General features: G+C 36.7%; 1 pseudogene; it reads left to right on the top strand.

Annotated features, from left to right (window-relative positions):
• The first annotated feature begins 2,684 nt into the window (after positions 1-2,684).
• Positions 2,685-5,137, top strand: LOC107620888 (uncharacterized; annotated as a pseudogene).
• The last annotated feature ends 14,914 nt before the right edge of the window (positions 5,138-20,051 follow it).

Raw genomic sequence — 20,051 nt, 5'->3', positions numbered from 1 at the left:
CGGGCACTGTGAAAGCCCGGATGAGCTCGCCCCCGTAAATATTCACCAGTGAGGGTGATGGATATGGATCATGATTATGATCAAGTTTATGATGAGTATAACTCGAGTTGGGGATGCGCGACAAAGGGACAGTCCAAGGTTAGCTACCAGGACTTGTCGGGTTGGCTCTATAACTGACAGATGATATCATCAGCCACTAGGGACAGGCATTCATCATATGCATACTACATGAATTGTTTGAGATTGCCTATTTGACTGCAAATTACTTGCTAATTGTCTAAATGCCTTATCTGTTCCTAATTGTAAATCTCTTGTCTGATATAACTGTGTTTGCTATATTATACTACTGCTGGTGGTTGGGAGGTCTGAAGGAATTGGAAAGGGAAGTATTAGTTAGACTGAAGGATCTTTAGTCAGTTGCCACTTACGGTTTAGCTTGTTTATAAGCTTTGATATTATCTGGAGGAAGTTCTAGGATTGCCTTCGGCTTTCCTCTATTATTATGTATTATATATGTGGAAGCTGTTACCATGCTGGGGACCTCTGGTTCTCACCCATGCGGATTTTGTGGTTTTCAGATGCAGGATGTGAGGTTTCTCGCTGAGGCATGCTGGAGACTTCTGGATTATCGAAGATCCTTGTTCTCGGGACTCTGTTTTGGTTTATATATCTTGTTTAGATACTTTTATCTCCATTAAACAATATAAACTGTGATGAGTCCTCTTATGGGAGATTTTTGGAGAATAGGTTCTCTGTTTTTGTGTCCCTTTAGGTTTCCTTTGGAGTTTCCTTATTTTATTATATGTATATATTACTATGCTCGGACCGGTTATCTTCGCAACCGGATTTTGAGTCTTGATATTCCTGTTTTTGACACTCCCTTGTATATATATAATCTCGCGTTAGCTTATCCCTGTTCGTTACGTTATCGATCGGAGTGTTGCGCTTTCGAGTTATGATTTTTGTTTACCCTCTTTCTACAAAGGCTCCTAGCTATAATCAATCATTCATACTACTATACATACTAAATTTTTGTTTTAGAGGTCGTAATACCTTGCCATCTCTGAATTATGACTTAAGCATAAAACTCTGTATGGTAGGGTGTTACATTATGGTATCAGAGCAGTTTGTTCCTGTAGAGCCTGAGGAATAGACTGACTATGCTTCTGTGCATTCTCTGTATGTGTGTTATGTGCTGTTAGTATATCTACTTGATATAGTTGGCATAAACGTTCATGAGCATGCATTTGGGACTTTGAAGCACTAAACTTCCGATATTGAGACTGATCAACTTAATATCGATTGTTTGGTGTGTATAGGAACCAGATGGCGTCTCGTGTACGTGGTAGAGGCCGTGGGAGAGGTCGTACTAATGCTCGTGCGCTAGAGATTAACCCTAATGACCCGGTGAACTTTATGACTGCGTTGGAGAACATGGCTGATGCTATGCAAGCCACTGCTGAGGCCCTCGGTCAACAGATGAACAACCATGGAAATGACAGAAATGGAGCTCAGGGACCAATGGAGATCAGAACTTTCGCTGTGTTGGTGAACAAGTGTGGGGTTGCTGAAGAGTGTGTGAAGAGGGCAGCCACTGAGAAAGGAAGTCACAAAGGATCATTTTCACAGAACCGAGGGAAGAGCTTTACACCTAGAGGTCCGCCTTTCAAGAGGGGAGGTTCCTTTAGGAGGCCCAACAACAACAACTCCCAAGGGAAAAGGTTTGGGAAGCAGCCTCAGAATGATCAAGCTTGTACTAGGTGTGGAAGTCACCATCCGGGAGCACCATGCAAGGCCAGATGGGGTTTGTGCTACAATTGTGGAAAGGCGGGGCATAGAGCCGTAAGTTGTCCGAAGCAGCAGAAGCAAGGTGCTGGGAAAGCACAACAGACCGGTCGGGTGTTCACCACCTCAGCTAGGGGTGCATAGGGATCCGAGACACTCATTCGAGGTAACTGTGAAATGGCTGGTCAAACTTTAAATGCTTTATTTGATTCGGGAGCATCGCATTCATTCATTGCATTTGAGAAAGCCCATGAGTTAGGATTGAAGATCGTAACCTTAGGATCAGTGGCGGAGCTTCACTCAGACAAGGGGGGCCATGGCCCCCCCAAACTTTTTATAAAAAAATTAGTAGTACTTCATTAAAAATGAAAAATAGTTCAATTGGTTTAAATGTTTTACTATAACTTGAAGTATCCAAGTTCAATTCCCATCTCATACGTTTATTGTATAATAATTTTTAGTGAGTGGGCCTTTGTTAACTTCACAACACATCAAAATTAAAAGATAAAATCAAATCAAATAAAAAAAATTATCTAACAAAAAAAAAAATAAGAATAACAAAAATCATCTAATAATCAAATCAAATAAAAAGCTAGTGCCTTTGCTTCTCAAAACAGTGAAACACGCTACTGCCTTTGCTTTAATTAGGTATTTTTTATAAAAAAAAATTAGGTATTTTTTATTTATTTAATTTAATATTATTTTATATTTTACTATTTATTTAATTTAATTTTTTATATGATAAAAATATTATAATATTTAATAAGTATTGATATTATTGTATTTTGATAAATTCATAAAAAAATTCAATAAATATTATAAATTTTAATATTTATCCTTCTAACTTTTTTTTTACATATTTTACAGAATATATATTCAAATTTTTATAGAAAATAATGATGAAAAATCAAAGAATTGATGCATTTTTTAAGAGGAAGGCTAATATTCAAGAAGGGAAACATATAACTTCTACAATATCAATACCTGTAGATAGTTCTTCTACTATAATGAATCACGAAGAAAGTGAGATACAACCTTCAAAAGTTCAAAGAGTTGCATCTGATGAGTTTGATCTTAATTCTTTGGAACGAGACCCTGGAAAACGGCTTCAAATTTGGCAATATCACCCAAACCAGAGAGATGAGGTTAGACAAGCTTATCTTAAATGGGGTCCATATCAAAAGCATCTTGACAATTATCCTCTATCTAGTACGAAGCATCCAAGACGATTTCAATATGCTTGGTTTGGTATTTTTCCTTCATGGTTAGAGTATTCACCTTCTGAAGATGCTGCATATTGTTTATTTTGTTATTTGGTTAGCAAAAAACCCAGTGGACGTAATGGGTCAGATATTTTTATTAGTAAAGGGTTTAGAAATTGGAAAAAAGTTAATGATGGAAAGAATTGTGCTTTTCTTAAACATATTGGAGATCCTTGCTCACCACACAATAATGCAGTTGGAGCATGTCTAGATTTATTGAATCAGGCAAGTCACATCCAAAATGTAATTGAAGATCATACTTTTGAGGAAATTCAAAAGAATCGATTGTGTCTAAAATCCTCCATTGATGCAACTCGTTGGCTTACATTTCAAGCTTGTGCTTTCAGAGGCCATGATGAGACTCCAGAATAAAAAAATCGAGGTAATTTTCTTGAAATGATAAAACTCATAGCATCTTACAATGATGAAGTTGCAAGAACTGTGTTAGAAAATGCTCCATATAATGCTAAATATACTTCACATCAAATTCAAAAAGAAATCTTGCATATACTCTCAAACAAGGTGAGAAAGCATATTTGTGAAGAAATTGGAGATTCCAAATTTTGCATTGTAGTAGATGAAGCTCGTGATGAATCCAAAAGAGAACAAATGGCACTTGTTTTGAGATTTGTTGATATACATGGTTTTATTCAAGAGCGTTTTCTTGATCTTGTACATGTCAAAGATACTACATCATTAACTCTAAAACAAGAATTGTGCGGCATCCTTTCTCGACATGGTCTTGATGTCTCTAATATTCGTGGTCAAGGATATGATGGCGCCAGCAACATGAGAGGAGAATGGAATGGGTTACAAGCATTATTCTTAAAAGATTGTCCTTATGCTTATTATATCCACTGTTTTGCTCACCGATTACAACTTGCATTAGTTGCTGCATCAAGAGAAGTTATTCCTGTGCATCAGTTTTTTCAAAATTGACTTTTATCATCAACATCATTTGTTCTTCTAGTAAGCGACATGATGAGTTACATGCTGCCAAGACAGATGAAATTGTCCATTTATTAGAGATTGATGAACTTGAAACTGGTAAAGGGGAAAATCAAATTGGTACTTTGAAACGAGCAGGTGATACTCGATAGAGTTCTCATTTCTCTTCTGTTTGCAGTTTGATAAATATGTATGGTGCAACGTTGACTGTTTTACAAAAGATTATTGTTGATGGATCAACTTATTCTCAGTGTGGTGATGCAGATAGTGCTTACAATACCCTGACCTCATTTGAGTTTGTATTGATCTTGCATTTGATGAAAGATATGATGGGAATAACTGATATTCTTTGTCAAGCTTTACAAAAGCAGTCTCAAGACATAGTTAATGCTGTGCAACTAGTTCATTCTACAAAAACACTTATCCAAAGCATGAGAGATGACAGATGGGAGGAATTATTAAAAAATGTGAAATCATTTTGTGAGCAACATGATATTCTAATTCTTGATTTAACTGCTTCTTATGTTGCAAGGCAAGGACGCTCGCGTCACCAAAAAGATCATATTACAGTTGAGCATTATTTTAGAGTGGAGATATTTTTAGTCACAATTGATAAGCAATTACAAAAGTTAAATAGCAGATTTAATGATCAAGCAATGGATCTACTAAATCTGAGCTCTACTCTCATGCCTAAGGATGCTTACAAAAATTTTGACATTGCTAAGATTTCTACTCTTGTTGATAGCTACTATCCCGAAGACTTTACTGAACAAGAGAAGATTAATTTGCCTTTTCAGTTTCAGCATTTTATTCTTGATGTTCGTCAGCATCCAAAAATGAAAAATTTGTCAACTATTCATGAACTGTGTAGATGTTTAGCAGAAACAAAAAAGTCAAAAGTGTATTACTTGATTGATAGATTGATTCGTCTGATATTAACTCTTCCAGTTTCTACAGCTACTACAGAGCGATCATTTTCAGCAATGAAAATAATAAAGACAAGGTTAAGAAATAAGATGGAGGACGACTTTCTTGCGGATAGTTTGGTTATTTACATTGAGAAAGAAATTGCTGAAAAGTTTAGTTCTGACTCAATTATTGAAGATTTTAAGTTATTAAAAACTCGAAGAGTACCATTATAAACTATTTTATATTTTTTATCTGTAGAATTATTTATTTATTATCTTATTAGTAACAAACTTAAAGAATAATTATATTTATAAATTTTATTTTGATATAAATATTATTATTAGATTTTTATGTTAAATTTCCGGCCCCCCCAAAATTTTGGTTCAAGCTCCGCCACTGCTTAGGATATGACCTAAAAGTGTATAACGCTACCCATGAAGCCATGGTAACTAGGCTAGGATGCCCGAAAGTTTCGTTTAGGTTCAAGCAGCGTGATTTTGTCCATAATTTAATCTGCTTACCGATGATCGGTCTTGATCTTATCTTAGGATTGGACTGGTTATCTGAGAACCATGTCCTGCTTGATTGTTCTACAAAGTTGGTGTACTTTATGCCGGAAGATACAGACGGGCCGGTCGTGGTGAATAATTATTACTCGAATTCGATGATGGTGAACTGTTCTAGAATCGAATGTCAGGGTATCCTGTTGTTAACCGCTGGTGCCTGGTGTTTCGGGTGATGATCAAAGGTTGGATCAAATTCCGGTAGCGTGTGAGTTTCCGGAAGTGTTTTCCGATGATATTGAGGAATTTCCACCTAACCGAGAGGTCGAGTTTGCTATTGAGTTGGTGCCTGGGGCGGGACCAATCTCAAGTTCTCCTTATAGAATGTCACCGTTAGAGATGGCCGAGCTAAAGTCCCAATTAGAGGAATTGTTGGGTAAGAACTTTATCCGACCAAGTGTTTCCCCGTGGGGTGCTCCAGTGTCACTGGTAAAGAAGAAAGATGGAAGTATGCGGCTCTATGTGGATTACAGGCAGCTGAACAAGGTCACCATAAAGAATAAGTACCCATTGCCGAGAATTGATGATCTCATGGATCAGTTACAAGGAGCTGGGGTTTTCTCCAAGATCGATTTGCGATCCGGTTATCACCAGATAAGGGTGAGGGGTGAGGATATCCCTAAGACCGCTTTCAGGACTCGTTATGGTCATTGCGAGTACACTGTAATGTCTTTTGGGTTGATGAACGCTCCTGCAGTATTTATGGATTACATGAATAGAGTGTTCCGTCCGTTTCTGGATAAATTCGTTGTTGTCTTCATTGACGACATACTAATTTACTCCAAGACTGAAGAGGAGCATGTGGAACACTTACGGACCGTGTTGCGAATTTTAAGGGAGAAGAAACTCTATGCGAAACTGTCTAAGTGTGAGTTCTGGAAGAGTGAGGTGAAGTTTTTGGGTACGTGGTGAGTAAGAAGGAAATAGCCGTAGATCCAACTAAGGTGGAAGCTGTGATGGATTGGAGGCAACCTACCACAATAACGGAGATAAGAAGTTTTCTGGGTTTAGCTGGCTATTACCGAAGGTTCATCAAAGGATTTTCGCAATTAGCTTTGCCGTTGACAAAGTTAACCCGCAAAGACACTCTGTTTGTTTGGACTCCTGATTGCGAGGAGAGCTTTCAGGCATTGAAGAAAAAGTTGACCACTGCACCTGTGTTAGTGTTACCTGAGCCGAACGAGCCTTTTGAGGTGTACTGTGATGCCTCGTTAAAGGGTCTAAGATGCGTGTTGATGCAGCATCATAATGTGGTGGCGTATGCCTCACGACAATTGAGACCTCACGAAGTTAGTTACCCTATGCACGATTTGGAACTCGCTGTAGTTGTGTTTGCCTTGAAGGTGTAGAGGCATTATCTCTATGGGGTTAAGTTCCAAGTCTTCTCCGATCACAAGAGCTTGAAATATCTCTTTGATCAGAAAGAGCTTAATATGAGGCAGAGAAGGTGGATGGAATTATTGAAGGACTACGACTTTGAGTTGAATTACCATCCGGGAAAGGCAAATGCAGTGGCGGATGCGTTAAGTCGGAAGTCGTTATATGCGGCTTGGATGATGCTTCAAGAGGAGAAGTTGCTCAAGGGGTTCGAGAGTCAAAAAATTGGTGCTCGAGAAGTATCTAGAACCTTGTGTTTGAGCCGATTAGAAATCTCGAGTGACTTTAAGTCCGAACTCCTAAAGACTCATGAATATGATGAAGCGTTATGGAAGGTGTTACCGGCCATCGAGCAAGGAAAACAGTGGAGAGTGTCGGAAGAAAAAGATGGGTTATGAAGATTCAAGGGTAGGATCATTGTGCCGGATGTTGACACTTTGAGGCAAGATATCTTAAAGGAGGCACACAAAAGCGGATTCTCCATTCACCCGAGAAGTACTAAGATGTACCATGATTTAAAGGAGATATTTTGGTGGCCAGGTATGAAGAATGATGTGGCGGAATATGTTTCAAAGTGCTTAACTTTCCAAAAGGTAAAGATTGAACATCAAAGACCTTCCGGGATGTTGCAACCCTTAGAGGTTCCCCAATGGAAATGGAAAAGTATTGCAATGGACTTTGTGTCGGGATTGCCAAGGACTAGGACTGGTTTTGATGCTATCTGGGTGATTGTGGACCGACTGATGAAGTCAGCTCACTTTTTGCCCATTCGGATGACTTACACCCTTGAGGATCTAGCACGGTTATACATAAAGGAGATTGTGAGGCTCCATGGTGTACCTGCTACTATAATCTCTGATAGAGATCCTCGTTTCACTTCGAGGTTCTGGGGTGCATTTCAGAAAGCTTTTGGAACCCGATTAAGCTTGAGTACAGCGTACCATCCCCAAACAGATGGTCAATCCGAAAGGACGATCCAAACACTAGAGGATATATTGAGAGCTTGTGTTTTGGACCAACCGGTGAGTTGGGATCGGTATATGTCTTTAGTGGAGTTTGCATACAATAATAGTTACCATGCGAGTATCGGAATGGCTCCGTATGAGGCTTTGTATGGTAGGAAATGTCAATCTCCGCTATGTTGGTATGAAGCTGGGGAGAAGGGCTTGTTGGGGCCGGAGATGATAGCTGAGACCACTGAATAAGTCAAGAAAATCCGAGATAGGATGCTTACGGCGCAGAGTCGCCAGAAGAGTTACGCCGATCAGAGGCGGAAGCCCTTGGAATTTGAAGAAGGAGATCATGTTTTCCTGAAGGTTACTCCAACCACAGGAGTAGGTAGGGCGATTAAAGCAAAGAAGTTGAATCCTCGATACATTGGTCCATTTCAGATCCTGGAGAGGATTGGACCGGTAGCATATCGGATGGCTCTACCACCGCATCTTTCGAACCTGCACGACGTGTTTCACGTGTCACAGCTTCGGAAGTACACTCCTAATGCTAGCCATGTGTCAGAACCTGAATCGGTTCAGTTAAGGGAAGATTTAACGCTTCCAGTGGCTCCAGTTAGAATTGACGATACTAGTATCAAACGGTTGCGTGAAAAAGAGGTTTCATTAGTCAAAGTGGCTTGGAGTCGAGGCGGTGTTGAGGAACACACTTGGGAACTTGAGTCAGAGATGCGAACGAATTATCCGCACTTATTCTCAGGTAATTGAATTCGAATTTTGTGGGCAAAATTTCCAATTAGGTGGGTAGGATGTAAGACCCGGTTAATTAACGGCTAATTAACCCATAAATGAGAATTTATTCTAGAAAGCCAAAAATTTTATTCTTATGGCTAAATGTGATAGAGGAGTTTGAGACGAGAATTTCGGTACCAATTTTATAGAAAACGGACCAAGATTAGACCGAACGGGCCAAACCGGGCCAACCGGACCCAAAGTGGGCCCTTAGCCCAACTAAACTAAACCAAAACCCTAGTTTTCAGCACTCTCTCTCCTCACAATACTCTAATTCACGCTGAAATTGATATGGAGGGGGGGGGGAGAACACTCTCTCAAGTTCTCTCCCTTGGTTGATCTTCAAACCACCATAACTTTTGATCTAGAGCTCCGATCGTCGCACCATTTGTGGCCATGCATTCACCGCGGAGAGCTCTACAAAATACATACAATCAATCTTAAGGTAAGCCACGTTTTACTCTTTGAATTTCCAGCCTTGTTTCGAGTTTTATGGATGAAATGTTGAGATTTTGGGCTCTTTGATGTTATAGGACCCAACTCTCTTGAAGGAAAAGGTTAATCTTGTCTCCTTGGACCTTGGGTGTGGTAAGATTCTCAACCCTAGTATAATTTGTTGTTCTATGATGTTGGGTATTGAGATGTTGTGTATGGGTATGATGATTGTGGCTTAGGTTGTGTATATGTGAATATTGGAGCTTGATTGGTGATTTTGAAAAGCTTGGGAGAGGGTTTTGTGTGATAAAATCTATTCTTGGAGGTGTTGAGACCTTGAGAGCTTGTGGACAAGTGGTTTAGAAGTGCTCCGATTGAGCTTGGAAAATCGGCTAAGGTATGGTTTCGGTTTCTCGTATCTAATATGTAATGTGGTAGGAAATACTTAGGCTAGAGGCTCTAATATAGGCATTGAATTGATGATGTTGTTGATTGGTTGAGATATATGATGTAACCATATATATGATTATGGATATTGATGCCTTGGTTGTGTGATGTATGAGAAAATGCATGTTGTAATATATGCTTGATGAATGATTAAGGTTGAATTGGTGGGTGGTACCATGTTGATGGTGAGTATGATGATGATTATGTATAATGATGGTTGATTGTAAATGGTATTATTGGAAATTGGGATGAGGAAGGATGTATGATATGATATTGTGTTTGTCCTTTAGCCATTTGATTGAGAAGTGTTAAAATGGTTAGATGTGGTTTTGGGAATTTTGGTAAAGTGTCAATGTGTGAGTTGAGGATGGCTTGATATTGATTTTGGTACATTTTGATTGATTTCAAAGAAAAGGGATGAAATTGGCATGTTTTGATTGATTTTGAAAAGAGTTGAAAGTGGCTTGTTTTGAAAATGGCACTTTGTGGTTTTGTATGAAAATATGGTTTTTGGGCATACTTTGACAGGACATAACTTGGACTACGGATCTCTGTTTTGTGCGAAATTTGTTTAAAAATGAAATTGGATCTGGGATGTCCATGCCGTTCGAAGAACGGGTGAAAAACGATTTAAAATGAGAAAATTATGTCCGTCGGAAGATTGGGGGTTGAATCTGTAAATTCTGCAACTTTTAACTTAGAAAATTTTTAGCAGAAGGACCCTCCGCGCGTAGGCACAGTTGGTGCGTACGCGCCGTTCTTCGAGAAAGCACCATCTACGCGTGCGCGTGGTGTGCGCGGGCGCGTCAATGTGCTACACCAAATGCCCAGCTATTCTACCCATGCGGATTTTGTGGTTTTCAGATGCAGGACGTGAGGTTTCTCGCTGAGGCATGCTGGAGACTTCTGGATTATCGAAGATTCTTGTTCTCGGGACTCTGTTTTGGTTTATATATCTTGTTTAGATACTTTTATCTCCATTAAACAATACAAACTGTGATGAGTCCTCTTATGGGAGATTTTTGGAGAATTGGTTCTCTGTTTTTGTGTCCCTTTAGGTTTCCTTTGGGGTTTCCTTATTTTATTATATGTATATATTACTATGCTCGGACCGGTTATCTTCGCAATCGGATTTTGAGTCTTGATATTCCTGTTTTTGACACTCCCTTGTATATATATAATCTCGCGTTAGCTTATCCCTGTTCGTTACGTTATCGATCGGAGTGTTGCGCTTTCGAGTTACGGTTTTTGTTTACCCTCTTTCTACAAAGGCTCCTAGCTATAATCTATCATTCATACTACTATACGTACTAAATTTTTGTTTTAGAGGTCGTAATACCTTGCCATCTCTGAATTATGACTTAAGCATAAGACTCTGTATGGTAGGGTGTTACACGTCTCATATATTAGACATGAAATCATTGCAATTTTTATCATATTAACATCGTGGCTGAACAACGATAATCATCATTCTAATATACTTAACGACATAGATCAAATTTGGATGTGTAATATGGAAATTATATGCCATGTAATCTCATGCATGTCTATTTCTAGCTAGTCTAACTTTAAAACTTTATTGAGATCAAACACAAAACAAACATTGCAAAGTAAACGTTGCAAATAACATGAAATCAACCATCAACTTAATTCTGCAGAAAGATAATTCAATATCTGTCATAGGACATATAGCATAAAATAAACTCCCACTAAACCAAGGCATCATAAATATTGACACCCATCCGAGCATTGTGCTCATGAAAGACTTTAGGAATCAATCCCTTGGTTAATGGATCTGCTAGCATATACTATGTCTCTATATGTTCTATGAAAATCTGTTTTTCATAAACTTTCTCCTTGACAACTAAGAACTTGATGTCTATATGCTTCGATTTTGTCAAGCTCTTAGATAGCGTTTGGTGGAGAGACAGAGACAAAAAGACTAAGACTGAGAGAAAGAGACTAAGAGACAGATATTGAAATAAATCTCAGTATTCTATTTGGTGCAAAGTGAGAGACAGAAATTTTAATTTGTACAAAGGGTAAAATTAGAATTAATTAATTGAAATGAAGGTATTTTATGTATAAAATGTTATTAAAGTTTCAGTCTCTATCTCTAAAAATTTTAGTCCCCTGTGTCCCTACTTTTTGGAGGTACTGAAATACTGAAATTTTGGGGACAGAGACAGAAATTTTAGTACCAGTCTCTGAACCAACAAACATGATACTGAGTCTTAGTCTCTCAGTCTCTGTCTCAGTACCTCAAAACAAACGCTACCTTATTGTTGTTGGAGTATAGTACTGCTGACTTATTGTTACAAAATATCTTCAATGGCCTTTCAATGTCATCTATTATACGAAGCTTAGTGACAAAGTTTCGTAACCATATGCCATAAAATCGGAATCAGAGTACCCAATAATCTCCAAATTTTCTGATCTCCGATAAGTAAGCATGTAATCATTTGTTCTATTCAGATAACGCATTACACGTTTAACAGCTATCCAATTATCCATACCTAGATTGCTCAAGTATCTACCCGACACTCCTACTGAACTTGTGGTACACACATTCATCTATAATATTTACCTCAAAATCATATGAGGTAATGACTTGATGAAGCTTGTGATACCATTGACGGAAAGCTTGTTTGAGACCATAAATGGATTTCTTTAACTTACAAACAATAGATTTTGAATCACCTGATGAAAAATTTTTTGGTTGTACCATATACATCGTTTTATCAATGTCACCATTGAGAAATACTGTCTTCACATCCATCTAATGTAACTCCAAGTTAAAATGAGCTATTAGTGCCATTATGGTTCTAAAAGAGTCTTTTGATGATACCAGAGAGAAAGTCTCTTTATAGTCTATGCCTTCCTTTTGAGTAAAGTCTATAGCGACTAGACGAGCTTTATATCTCTCGACATTACCTTTAGAATCCCTTTTGGTTTTAGATATCTATTTACAACCAATTGGTTTCACACATTTAGATAATTTTACGAGGTTCCAAACATCATTGTCTTTCATAGACTTCATCTCTTCTTTCATGGCATCAATCCACTTTTCAGAGTTAGAACTTTGCATGGCTTGATGAAAAATGATTAGATCATTTTCTGTCAAACCAATGCCATCCTCATGTTCTTGGAGATAGACTACATATTCATCCAAAATTGCACTTCTCCTTTCTCTGTTGGATCTCCTTAATGATACTTCTTGAGGTTGTTGAGCTTGCTGTATGGGTTGGGATTGAGTGAGATTCTCATTGTGCTCTTGTACTATAACTGTATCTTGAACAATGACAGGTACAAAGACCTGACTATTATCAGTTACAGAATCCTCATCAAAAGCAATATTCATAATATTTCCTTCCCCCCAAACTCAACATTTCAAGAAATTTTGCATTTTTCGTTTCAAAAAATAGATCTTGATGCAGGATTGTAAAATTTGTACCCCGTGAACGCTCAACATAACCAACAAAATAGCAACCAATTGTTCTTGAGTCCAATTTTCTTTCATGAGGCCTATAAGGTTGCGCCTCAGCTGGACATCCCCAAATGTGTAGATGCTTTTTGCTGGGCATTTTCCTAGTCCAAATTTTATAAGGGGTTTTGTTAACTGCTTTATTTGGTACTCTATTAAGGATGTACACTGCGATTTTTAAAGCTTCTCTCTAGAGTAATTCAGGCAAGAAAGAATGACTAATCATACTTCTCACCATGTCCTTAAGAGTTTGACTCCTTCGTTCTATAACACCATTTATGCTAGGTTTTCCTGGCATGGTGCATTGCGGAACAATACCGCACTCCTCTAGGAAAAGTGCAAAAGATCCGGGACGTTGCTCACCTGAACCATCATATCTTTCGTAGTATTCAGCACCACGATTAGATTTGACAGCTTTAATTTCCTTCCTAAGTTGAAGTTCAACTCCAGTTTTATAAGACTTGAAAACATCCAAGGCTTGGGAATTTTCATGAATTAAATATAGATACCCATAATGAGAGTAATCATCTATGAACATAATAAAATACCATTGTCGATTCCGAGAGACAGTAGAAAATGGGCCACATATATCGGTATGTATCAGTTCTAAGACATCTTTAGCCCTCTCAACACCTAATTTTTTTCGTTTGTCCTTTTCCCCTTTATGCACTCAATGCAGACTTCAAAGTCCTCCAAATTTAGAGGTCCAAGAATCCAATTCGATACGAGCCTCTGAATTCTCTGTTTAGAGATATGATATAGGCGTTTGTGCCATAATGATGTCGAATTCTCATTTAGTTTTCGTTTTGTACCTGGTTGCAGTATTTCATTATTATAGAAATTCAAATCAAGCCTATATAGATTATCCATCAAACGACCAGAGCAAATATTATTCGAATTATAAAAGAGACTAACTTTATTATTTCCGAACGAACAAAAATAATCTGATTTGTCCAAACGAGAAACAGAAACTAAATTTCATCTAAATGACGGAATATAAAATGTCTCAAATAAAAATCCAATTAAAATTCACCCATGGAATATAATTTAAAGGTTCCTATAGCTTCTACTGCAACTATATTGCCATCTGCCACATAGATGTATCTTTCAACATCACTTGGTGGTCGGCTCCACAGGCAATCCTGCATAGTAACACTTACATGAGTAGTAATAGCACAATCTACCCACCAAGTATCAACAAGTGCATAACTTAAACTAGCCTCATAACAAACGAAAGTAAGAATTATACCCTTCTTTACATGCCAAGTGGCATATTTGGTACAATCCTTCTTCATATGTCCCACCTTCATATAGAAGAAATAGGTTGAAGCTTTATCCTATTTCTTAGCCTTTTTCTGTTGAGAAGATACATCCGCAGTAGTATCACGCTTTCTTTTATACTGAGCAGATGAAACCATGTGAGCACTTTCAGTCTTATCTTGCTGCAACCTCTCTTCTTCTTGTACATAGTGAGATATAAGCTCATTTAGGGACCAAGTGTCCTTCAGAGTGTTATAACTCACTTTGAATTGCCCAAAGTATGCAGAAAGGGAGATTAAAATAAAATGAACGAGTAAATATTTAAATAACTCTAACTTTAGTGCTTTCAATTTAAAAGCAAGATGAGACATTTTCATAATGTAATCCCTTATGTTCCCTTTACCTTTATACCTTATGGAGATAAGCTTGCTCAAAAGGCTACTTGCCTCTGCCTTTTCATTCTTAGCAAAGATTTTTTTAACATATTTTAGAAACTATTTGGCATCTTTATCCTCAGTAATTGAGCCCCAAAATGCCTCGAAAATTGAGCATTTCATGATCATAATGCTATTTGATTAGATCTCTCATACTTCTCAATTTTAACCTCATTGAGATTTTCTGGAGTGGAAGTGGGTTTCTCCTCTCAAAGAGCTATATCCAGATCCATACAACCGAGGACAATCTCCATGGTATTCTTTCAAACCCTAAAGTTTGAACCATTTAGTATAGGAATACTGCTAATTTGTGCAGAAACATTGATAGTTGAAGCCATAGTTTCTGAATTAGAACAAGAAAAACATGCAGTAAATATTAGTTAAATAATGAAAAAAAAATCCATATTGAGATATCTAGAACAACATTAATTTTCAATCTTTGGATAGAAAAATTAACTGTAAGTGATACTCTCATTGCAGTAATCAAATATTATCAAAATTCCTATCACACATTAAGCCTTTCTTTGGACCGACTGAATGCACACATAAAAACTTAAACTTCGCAGCCTATTTATTACCGCATATATTTTCTATTAATTGGCCAAACAATAACCTTCCTTTGGGCCGACTATTGACCGCATAATTAATAGAAAATAAACAAAAGTGTGCAATGCTTATTATTTGGCCAAATAATTAACTTCCTTTGGGCCATTATTGTTCGCAAAAATTAATAAGCATTGCTTTATTCTTAATTAGTTATCCAAATATATCTTTATCATTAATATGTGTATGTAATTCAGCAAATATAGACCTTCCTTTGGGCTAACCAATATTCGCATAAATTACACATCACCATATTTCTATTGTTTTAAATAAATCAATTTTCACAAAAGAAGTTACTTTTGCAGCATCATGTTCAATTAATTTATTTGAAAACTAAATCTTTATAAATTAGGTGGGTATAATAATCCAAATTATTACTAGTCTCCTTATGTAATAATAAAAAAAATTTAAATTGCAAAAGGAATTAATTCTCAATTGTGTCTTTTCAGACCTTAAAGAAAAAACATGATTATAATTATGCAACAAATTCATGTCCCAAAAAATTCTGAATTTATATTCACATATTAAACCATAGTGCATACAAAAAAATTTATGGTAAGTATGATAAATCTATGGATGTTGCACATCCATGATCAAGAAATTAATTAAATTCTTTTAATTTTATGAATTAACATTACTATTACTCCAATATTTGGGATCGAGACACAGATTAATTTAAAAACTGGTATCATTATTATTTATTTTGAAATCACAATATATAGCACATAAGTGATTTTAACCAACAATAATAATAATACATAAAGGAATTACCAATATTTTGCAATGGATTAAGAAAGCTACATATACAGAAGACTACAATGTCAATGATATAATGCGTGCATTCACATAATCAAAGATGGAGGAACACTGATAGTGGCGCATAACAGGAAAGCAAAACACAATATACATACCGAATATATATGCATATCAATTGATTCAAATTAAAAAATATTGATATAATATGCCAGTATTAAGTAAAAACAAATAACAATGGAATTAATTATTACTTAATAATCTAGTCATGGATGGCTCTGATACTTTTTGTTGGAATTTTCTCAAAATTCTTTAACCCAAAGATTATCCATGTTAAATCATTAAGAAATAAAGTACTTGAATGCAGAAGCGTACCTAAATTCATAAATATGAATCATGATTGAAATTAGAAATTAGAAATTAGAAATTGATGGAAGGGTTATCTCAGTCTTCCTAAACCAAAACCTTCTGTATCCCTAATAGGGCGGCTGAATTACAACTTCTCTGATGGAAAAAGAGTTGCTGAGGCAGCTTTAGTATATTGGAGACCGAAACCCTGAAGACACTATTTATATTTGAACATGGCACCCATTAAACCCTAAAGCCTAAATAAAAATAGTATCTAAAGTCCAAAAGATAATATATCTAAAGTCCAAAAGATAATATCTGGTTTTATTCTCATTTAATTCCAAATAAAAAATAATTATGACTTATTCAATTTAGTATTTATAACAATAAATGAGATCATCATTATATAAGTCATTTAATTTGAAATAACGTAGCTTGTGATTATAATTAATATATGTATTACCCACAAATAAATTAAAAAATTAAATAATTTCCTAACACAACATGATGGAAAGAGAAAGAAAGCATTTGATCAGAGCAGCGGATCATGATGTCGGGGATACAAATCCACTAAACAAGAAAAGAGAATAGAAGAGATATGCCTTAACCTTACCATCTCGTCGAAGCCATCAGGAAAAGTAGATAAGAAAGTAATGCAAGGGCAGAATTGGAAAGAAAAATGGCAAATGAGGACAAAATGAAAAAAATCCTAGAAAAGCAAGTTGGACACCTAGAATCAGGCCCAATCACAACAGCACTAAAGATTGGAAAAAGAAGAAATCGGACCAGCTGAACCAACAAAACCATCAAAACCCAAATGCTAAAGAAGGTGATATAGATACAAGGATGTGATTAGGAGATCACAAAAAAATAAGTTCAGCAAATATAATCAACAAAGAAGGAGCCCAAGAAACAAGCAGGATGATCAAAGCAAACAATAAACATGAAAAAAGCCTAGAAAGAAGAGTTGCTACAAAAATTAAGGAGACAAAAATCATTAGCACTAAAAAGATAAAAGTCAGAGAGTTTGAACAAAATTGGATGAGAAGTCATATAAAACAGAAAGAGAGGCATGCTTACCAAGATGAGAGAGGTGCAACGTATTATGTGGAGTTAGTTTAAGATGATGAAGAGGAAGAATCAAAACCCAGCAACCTAATTGGCAGCGAACAAAACTACTGGGAGGTAGCTCTTAGCAGAGGAATACAAGACTACGTGAACTTCAAGAGGCAAAGAAGCAATAAAGAGAACCTAAAATTGATTGGTTTCAATTGTGACGGAAAACGGGAATCAAGGAGAAAGAAGAGAGGAAAAAGAGGAGAGGAACAAGGAATAGGGGTGATCATCATAGCTGAGCAGGGAGAGTTCAAAAATGCAGAGGAGGCGGGTCTAACCATGCCCCCACCTCAGCCATAATCATCCTCAGCTGGAACTGCTGTGGTATCGGGGCGACTACGATAGTTTCTGAACTGAAAAATATGTGCAAAGAGCACAAACCCTCTATCATATATCTTATGGAGACTAGAGCTAAAGCAAAAAATGAGTAGATTAGTGGTGCGCGAATTGTGAACTTGCACAACTTAACCGGCAAGTGCACCGGGTCATCCAAGAAATACCTCAGGTGAGTGAGGGTCGATCCCACAAAGATTGTTGGACTGAGCAACAATGGTTATTCAATTGGCTTAGTTAAGCAGACAGAAAAGGTTGTTTGATGATGTAATTCGTATAAAGCAGTAAATAAGAGAATAAAGAAAGCAATTAAAAGGTTTGGTGTAAAACAGTGAGAGAAAACAGTTAAAGTTTCGGAGATATTTACTTTTTCAGATCAAAAGTTCTTACCAACTATTTTAACAATGCATGATTCATTTCATGGCAAACTGTAAATGACTAAACCCTAATCTCTTAGTGATTTAGCCTCCTCTAACCTTCATTAACCACCACTCTCGTAGTCACTTAGCTCCGATTAGAGGGTTAAGTACAAAACTAGTGTATGGCCACAAAAACTCTAATTATCCAAAGCTAACAGGATTATATATCACATATCCCAATTAGTTCATGTAATTAGCAATTTAGGAGAATTTTATTTTCAAGTTGTTGTTCGAGCGAGATAACTCTCTAAGGGTCATACTCTCATTCCACCCAGATTCATAAGATTAAGAACGAAAACAATCCTTGAAATTGAATCAATACATTAATTAAAATAGAAAATTAATAGTCTTAATCCATAGAAATAAAAAGAGCTCCTAACCTTAACCAAGGAGGTTTAGTTGCTCATGACTTACAGAGAAAACTAGGGTTCTGAAAAGTGAAACGTGCGGAAGAGAGAAGATCCTCACAAAGGGTGAATCTTTTCCCTTTTATACTAACCTAATTTGATTCGGAAAAAAAATAATATAATAAATCCTAAAACTAAAAGATATTGTTCATAAATAAAAATTAAAAAATGAAAATATAAAATAACTAATAAATGCTAAATCCACTTGAGAAGCCTAAAGAGAGTAAATTCCGACTACCTGGCCTGGCGCTAAACGCCAGATGGGCGCTTAGCGCCCTAGAGGGGGTAGCAACAATGCTGGATTGTGGTCTTGCTGGCGCTAAATGCCCAACTGGTGTTTAGCACCTAGGGGAGATGCTGCCATCTTCTCTTTTTCAGCTTAAAACTCTACCAAATTGCTCCAAATTTCACCTGAAATCATAAAAAAATACTAAAGCAACTCAAAGTAGCATTCAAAGAGGATATTTGCACTAAAATATAGCAAAATTTATTAAATTCTAACTAGAAATAACTTAAAAATCAAGGGAAAAGGGTACAAGATGCTCACGCATCACAACACCAAAATTAAACTGTTGCTTGTCCTCAAGCAACCAAAAATAATATAGGACTGAGAAGAGAAAATGCTTGAGACTTGAGTTGTCAATTAAGCTCAGGTCTAGTTACTGAGTGGGGCTGATGATACTCTAACTCTGAATAGCTTCGGTATCTCACTATCCCTTGAAGCTCAGAAATAGTGGTATCCTTCAGATCTAAAACTCGGATGGTATCATAGATTCTCTTCTTTAGGCTCTAATTGATTCTTGAACACAGCTTTTTCTTTCTTTTCTTTGGTGCTTTGCACCTTGAGCCTAGCCGTGACTCTAAGTGTTTTGTCTTCAAGCTTAACTTGATACAAGAACACCACAAGCACTTAACTGGGGAACTCCTTGAGTTCTAATTTTTCTTTCTATTTCTCCCAGATAGTGGTGCTCAGAGCATTAGGCGTAGTCTGTAACAACAATGGGTCACGACTTTAGGTGTTCCGTCTCAAGGGTTACTTGACACCTTCACACCACAAGCATATGGTTAGGGAAATCCACTCTTTTGAGCTTTAGATCAGTTTTGACCCTCCTAACCATTGATGCTCAAAGCCTTGGACATTTTTCTTTTGATTTTTCTTTTTATTACTTTTTTCTGTTTATTTTGCTTCAAAAATCAATCTTTTTCTTATTTCAGAGAATCAATAATACTTTTCTAAGTTCCTGTTCCTCAAGAACCAACATTCTTAATTCTAGTATCAAATATGCACAGTTAATTTATACATTCAAAAATAGAGATAATGCCACCACATCAAAGTAACTAGAACAACTCAATATATAAAATTCAAAATCTCATGCATTTTACTACTTCTTTTTCTTTTGATATTTCTTTAAGCTCAGTGAGCAAT

This window comes from Arachis ipaensis, chromosome B10 (genome assembly GCF_059453495.1).
Source record: "Arachis ipaensis isolate K30076 ecotype BB chromosome B10, ASM5945349v1, whole genome shotgun sequence".
Taxonomy (NCBI): domain Eukaryota; kingdom Viridiplantae; phylum Streptophyta; class Magnoliopsida; order Fabales; family Fabaceae; genus Arachis; species Arachis ipaensis.
This window is presented reverse-complemented; position numbering and strand designations above follow the sequence as displayed.